Genomic DNA, 8,154 nt, shown 5'->3' with positions numbered 1-8,154 from the left:
TTACTAACAACCTAACTTCTCACTTATCTGGAATAATTCTGTCTGACATATCTGACCATTTCCCTATATTCGCCATCGCTTCCAAATCAGAAATCTCAAACCATGCCCCTATTAAGCACTTCAGAAACCTAACTGAAGAATCTATAAACAACATCAACAATTTCTTATCGAACTACAACTGGAATTCTTTGACTTCTCTAAAAAATGTCAACGACTGCTGCTCTGTTTTGAATACTATCTTAACTCACTCTCTAGACACTTTTGCCCCCCTCCGTCCTGTCAAAAACAAAAAGAAAAAATGCTGGATCAATGACAACATTCTAAGTCTTGCAAAAAAGAAAAACAAACTATACATCATAAGCCTTAAATATCCAACCACCCGCAACATTGCCACCTACAAAAGCTTCAGAAACATGTTCACATCTATTAAACGAAAAACTGAACGAGACTACTTCTCTAACAAACTTGAAGACGCACATAACAATTTTGGACAAAAATGGAACACTATCAAAGAAATTCTAAACAAGCAACCTCCTAACTCATCAATCACCAAACTAACTATCAACAACCAAGCAATTGAAAATAAACAAGAAATTTTTGACCTTCTCAACACCCACTTTGCAAACATCGCTAGTCAACTACTCTCAAACCAACCTCCGAGCTATGGTAGTCCTACAGATTTTATGAGCCCATCCACACCCCATTCCATTTGTCTATATCCTGTTACTGAACAAAAAATATTAACTACTGTTAATATCTTGAAAAACAAAAAGAGCTATGCAGACGATGGACTCAACATGTTCCTTATCAAAAGCATAATTTTCTCTATCATATCACCACTTAATCATATCTTCAACTTATCACTAAGCACTGGAATCTTTCCTGACTCATTTAAAATAGCCAAAATCATACCAGTATTCAAGAAAGAAAACAAAGATGGCATTAACAACTACAGACCCATCTCCATTCTTTCCCCGCTGTCAAAAATTCTTGAAAAACTTTTCTTTAAAAGACTCTCTAATTTCTTCTGCTCCAACAATACTATCTGCAATAACCAATACGGATTCAGACCCAACCACTCAACTGAGCTTGCTATTCTTGACTTCACTCAGCATATACTAAATGAAATGAATAACAAAAATCTTTCTATTGGCATTTTCCTGGACTTATCCAAAGCCTTCGATGTCATCGATCACAAAATACTCCTATCCAAACTACATCATTACGGAGTAAGAGGCATAGCTCATAACTGGATGAGAAGCTATCTTTCATCACGGACACAATATGTTTCCATGGACAACATCAATTCAAAGCACGCTCTTATTCATCACGGGGTGCCACAAGGATCCATACCAGGACCCCCTCTATTTTCTATCTACATAAATGACCTCTGTAATGTTTCGCCCTCAACCAAATGCGTACTGTTCGCAGACGACACCAACCTTCTTTTTACTTCCAACAACCTACCAGATTGCTCTGAACATATCAATCTTGAACTCCAAAAATACTCTAACTGGTTATCCAATAACAAACTAATCATAAATTATTCGAAATGTGAATACATTATTTTTGGCCCAAAAATACTCACCAACCAAGCTCCTAACCTAAACCTATTAGTTAATGGTGTTCCTATAAGCCGCACCCTGTCTACCAAATTTTTTGGAATAACCATCACAGAAAATCTTTCATGGAATTCTAACCTACAAACTACCTCAGACAAAATCAACAAACTCACAGGCATCTTCTACAAAATCAAATATAAACTCTCTCCTTTTGCTCTTCGCACGCTTTATTACACATTCATCTACCCTTATCTAACCTACTGCATCACACTATGGGGAAATAGTCCAAAAAGCCACCTGAATAACCTAATACTTTCCAAAAAAAGATCAATACGTTTAATTTTTAACCTCAAACCCGATTCTCATACTAAACCCTTCTTCCTAGCAAAAAAAATTATACTACTTAACTTCATCTGTCTACTACTCTGCTTTATTCGTTTTTAAATTTATCAACAATCTTCTCCCACCTCACTTTATCAACTTCTACACATTAAGTAACTCCGTTCAATCTACAACCACTAGACACACCCCTCTCTTCTATATCTACAAAACTCGCCTCAAATTAATCCAGACAAGCATAAAAATAACAGGTCCTAAAATTTGGACAGAACTTGTACCTCCCAATCTAAGAGCCATCATAAACCTACAACATTTCAAGTCAAAATTCCGTGCTTTTTTACTGACACCGGATCTCGACTCCACCACCTAATATTATATTAAGAATACGTTAGAACAAATGATGCGGATGAATGGTCTTTATGAATGGTTAAACATTTATGTGTTTATATATGTACTGAGCGAACATTTACATAGTTATATGTCTATATATGTATGACACGAACATTTACTTATTTATCTTCAATTATCTTTCTGCTTCAGTTATTTTCCTTATTTTACTTCATTAACTATTCATGTATCTACCTGCGGTGGCCACCACAAGACAAACAGTCTTATTCGGTCTCCGCATATTCAACTTCATAACTTTTATTCACTTATTTGATATGTTGTTGATTATGAATAAAACTTTGAAAATGAAATGAGATGAAATATATACATAAACACACGCCAGGTTGTAAACACGCATACCAGCATATTTTTTGCTTTTAATCTCGGGTATATTTTTAGTAGGGCAATTTTTGTTGCGATTAGTTGTTGGTTTTGTTGTTGTTGCAAGTTTTGTTGTTTTTTTTTTGTTTCCTTTGTTTGTTCTTTGTTAATTTTTTTTCATACGTTTACCCTTGTGCTGTTGGTTTGTTTGCAAACGTTTTAATTAATCGATGAATTTTAAACAGCGATGTTTGTCTTTGTGATTGCAGTTTTTGTGGTGTTTGTGTGATTGTTGTTTGTGTGATTGTTGTTTGTGTGATGTTTGCCGCGTTTGTCCTTCGTGTAACATTCGCTATTGACGATGTTCTTTGTATAGCCATTCACGGCTCGTGTGAATGTTAAGTTTATTTTTGTTTGTGTTGTTGGTTTCGTTGTTTTTGTTGGTATGTTTTCATGAAGACAACAACTGGTAACATTATTGTTTGTGTGTGCGTGTGTAGAGTTGTTATGTTGCAGTTGTCTTTTTCTGCTGTTGACGATTAGTATTTAACTTTGCAAAAATGTTAAACATCTTTGCAAAGCATTGTCATCGGCGTCATGATTGTCACATCTTAATCATCATCGTCATCATCTTGTTGTCTTCTTCCTCATCACCACCATCATCATCTATCATCATTGCAACAGCCATCTGCCACCGAATAATATGAAAAGAGAGGAAACATGTTTAAACTTCTTTCAGTTCACGTCGTCTAATTAAAAAACGCCACGATCAATATACAAACATCGAGGGTTCACACACACACACACACACACAAACACACACACACATGCAGATACATACATATCTTTTATACATACATACACAATCATACACACATATACAAACACATACATAAGCCCATATATCCCTAAACGAACATACATGTAGATATATAGGCAAATACACGTATTAATAATGACTGTAACCAAATTGAATTGATAACAACGATAATATAAATAATAATTATATTATTATTTTTTTATATTTTTTAATTATAAATGATTTTATACTTTCATTTTCATGAGGTAACGTTTATACAATGACGTCATTTTTATGTTGGTGACGTCACATTTTAAATCACCTTTTGTTGCAGATGTTTTGTAACTCGCGTCATAGCATTTATTGCTTAATATCGTGGTCGTCATCATCGTAATAATTATTTAATGTTTACGATTTTATATCAAACGCATTAAATCAGCCTGCGTGTTGTTTCAAGACAGTTGGTGCTGTTGTGCGTGCGTGTGTGTGTGTGCGTATGTGTGTGTATGTGTGTGGGTGCGTGTGCGTGTGTGTGTGCGTGTGTGTGTGTGTGTGTGTGTGCGCGCATTTGTATGCCATTTCAACCAACATTGATTTTGTTGATGTTTTAGTTTTTATAGCAAATATCGATGAGTACTTGAAACTTCATCGCAAACATCATTAATGTGGCGAACCGTGAACGTAATATTGTTTGCATCTGATGTGCTCTGTGTCTTTGCGTCTGTGTGCGTGTGTGTGTTTGTTTGTGTGTTTGTATGTGAATATGCCTGAATGAGTGAATAGACAGATGAAAGAATGAAGGAAAACTGGATGAAAAATATTTATTCTTATATTATTCATCAAATAAATAATAAATATCAAAAAATTATTGAAAAATGAACACTTTTATGAATGAATGAATGGACGAGCCGGTTAATGTACGGACAAAAAAATAATATAACAAACATGCAAAAGATGGAAAGAACAAAAAAACAGATAGATGAATGAATGAATGAACAAATGTATAAATAAAAGAAAATGTATGAATGATTGAATGAACAATTGAGAGAGCCAAAATGAATAAATCATTAGTGAAAAATATTAAGAACTATTCTTTTCGTCTTCTTACTTGAATGATGGTTACAATTATATTGAAAATGATATCAGTGTTGTTGATAATGATCGTTTTGATGATTATGATGATGATTGGGACGGTGGTTATGGTTATGATGATGTTGATGAGGATTATAGTTAAGATGATGACGACGATGATAAAAAAGTGTGGTATGAATGCAATGATGAAACGTTTACGATCGCATTGTATGTGGGGATGTTCTAATGATCTATTGTTATAAAAACTAAGTATACATGTATTTGTGGATATATATATACATACATACATATGTATAGGGTCTGTAAGAGTCATTTTGAGACCCTTAAACTTTTGGGGTCCGTACCAAATAACCCTTCTCCAGGGCCGAAATATACATGTTTTCAATTTAAATATAAAATTTATATTTATTTTTTTATTTGTTTACTAAGTCATTAATTAATTAATTCCTTAATTCATTTATTCTTTTATTCTTTCGCTCTTTCATTCTTTCGTTCATTCATTCACACATACATTAATTCGTTTTTTTAGTTATTTGTAACAATATTGAAACGATACACAGAATAAGAATCAGTAACATGTAGAGAAATTTTCAGTATTCTTAGTATTATTTCAATAGTTGAATCACTTCTCATGTTTTTCCTATCTCTATCAAGAATTATTACAAATTCGTTCTGCCAGAGGCCTGGCTGCTAGTCGGTGTCAAAAATATTGATCGCTTTTGATTTCTGTTTGAAATTTTTCACAAATTTCTTTTTTTTTGTTATTTCTATATTTTTGTAACATTCCTGTTCTTGTGGGGAGTGCGATTTCTGGGAAGGCGATTATATGATTAAAAAGTATATCCTATCAACAATTTTTATATGCGTTCGTGCTATACTCTGTCAATCAGTTAATCAATCAGTTAATCAATTAGTCAATCAATCAATTAACTAATCAATCAGCCTTTCCTGTGTACTGTCTGTACAACTGGTACAACTGGTTCATTTAATCAGTCATTTTTTGGCAGTTTTAAATAAAAATTTTCACAGTTCAGAACTAATCTTTTAATAAGTTTAGATATTCATATTTAGAAAAATGTTTTCTTTCGTCACACTAATTCAGTTAAAACTTTTTATGAACAAATAAATTTGTAATTCAAATTATTTTATATTAATCTAAAATTGAGGAAATCGGCTTTTTGTGCTTTCAAAAAATTTACATTTGCAGTGGAAGTATAAAGGGTAGTAGTTGAAGTACGTAGTAGTAACAGCAGCAGCAGTAGTATTACTCACAGCAGAAGTAGTAGTTGCAACAGTATCAAAATTCAAAGAAGAATAGTTATTGAGATGATAGTATCAGCAGACCAGAGAGAGAGAGAGAGAGAGAGAGAGAGAGAGAGAGAGAGAGAGAGATAAGAGAGGGAATGGAGAGAAGGTAATAGTAATAAAATTGAAGGAATGCCGTTTTCAGTGTGCGGGTTGAAGGACGCCATGCCTGTTCACGCTGACAACCGTCCATAAATAATCTTCAATATTTAAAATTTTCCTCATGTCAGTTGAGTTTATGTTGTCTTCTAAATAATTTCATTTTGTTGTTGATGTTATTGATGTCAATGAAATTATTAAGTTTAATAAACTATAAAAAAAATTTAAGGGATGATTTTAACAAACTTAATTATAATGAGGACCAAAAAATATCTACATTCAATCACAAAAAAAACTGTTTGAATAATGACGATCGTAATATTATGATAATTCATGTTAATTTATTCATAGATGTGAGCAACGAACAATATATTCAGAAATAGAAGATCAAGTAATAACGGTACGCTTGCTGATCGCATTTTGTTGGTCAGTTGCTGATGTGGTGGTCAGCTTGATGGTGCATACTGTCGTGTGCATTCACCGAGTGCTACGTGGCTCTAAGGTAGCCTTAAAATTGCCTTTGGAAAAACGAAAACAGCAACAAAAGTGATGATTTTTTAAAGTTCGTTTTTTGCTTTGAATTAAAAACATCAAAATGAATGAAAATTCTTCCTGGTATTTTTAACAAATTTTCGTTAAAGAAATATTATTTTATTTTATAAGGTTAAGAATTGAAAATTTGACAAAAAAATGAATAATTAACTAACGTGCTATTAGGTATCCAAAAACAATGCAACTCAGATTTTTTATGCTGTTTTTAATTATAAGAAGGTAGCCCAGAACAAAATAATTTTTTCGTTCTTATATTTATACATTATACATTAACAATTGAAGTTTGGATGATGTTTATATTCAAACGTTATTTTCAATGTAATTTTGTGTTATTTTAATTTTATTTTTTTAAATTAATTAAACTAATTTAAATTAAGCTTAAATTAATTTAAAAAGATGTTAAATGTATCTTTACAATATAAGTTATTAAAATTATTCCTAAGACGTAACGAGCCACTCAGCTCTTCCACGTTAGCATCAATTAAATACAATTCTGAACAACGCCATACAATACAAGACAATTCATCATAATGCACACAATGCATGCGATGCAATGCACAACATCAAAATCTCGAAAAAATATCTTTTATACGCAGGCCAAACCCTAGCCACACACGCACATCAATGCATGATGCATATAATACAATACATACATGTATGTATATAATACAATACATGCATGTATATATGTATATAATGCAGTACAAACATGTACATATGTATATAATACAATACATACATATATATTGTATATAATGCAATACATATATGTCTAATTATTATAACACAATACATAATATATAATATATAACATGTGAAACTATACATACGTATGTATTGTAAATAATAAAAAACAAATGTATGTCTGCTTATTGCACAGTGCACACCTCCATATTCGTCATGTATTATAAAAATTATATATATATATATATATATATATATATATATATAAAACATGTGATACAATACATGTGATGATATATAATAAAAACTGCCAAATCTTCTATCTATAGAACCAAACTAACTACTAATGTGAACAAAACCAGAAGAGCAGCCAGCAATTGACGATGAAACTAAGAAGTATGAAAGCCCACGAAGGAGACATACAAACAAGGCCAGTAGTATTCAGGACTGATGATGACAAATGGAGTCGAAAATAAGCTTTTTATGTCGGTTTTGTAGAAATATAATAAATCAACAATGCAAAAATTGAATACAAATTTTGTTTATGGACTCAAACTCAACAACGAACAAAAATTCGTTGTAAGAAAAATTGAAAAACTCAATTGTAAATTGGACAACGCATACAGTGTTGCGATGTTTTTAAATAACCGCATATATTTGTTTAGAATGACGCAAAAATCTCAACACTTACTTAAAAATATTTATCTTGGTGAAAGACTTAACAGAAGAACATTCTATATAATGCCAAAATCGAGAAGTTAACACCGATTAAAATTCAAAAACTTTATTAAAAATTTTATAACAAGAAAATTTACACAAGAAAGTAAACAAACTACATATAAAAATGGAAAAAATATAAAATGCCTGCAGGAAATTTCCACTAGAGAAAAACAACAATCGATTTTCAATTAATTCTGAGCGACCATGCAAACGAAATTTATCGTTTCAAAACAGTTTCCGCACCGAAGAGCTCAAAATTGTTTCTGCTATGCACGCTTCACTTGACAACATTAT

This window comes from Helobdella robusta, assembly GCF_000326865.2.
Source record: "Helobdella robusta unplaced genomic scaffold HELROscaffold_13, whole genome shotgun sequence".
NCBI classification, from domain to species: domain Eukaryota; kingdom Metazoa; phylum Annelida; class Clitellata; order Rhynchobdellida; family Glossiphoniidae; genus Helobdella; species Helobdella robusta.
This window is presented reverse-complemented; position numbering follows the sequence as displayed.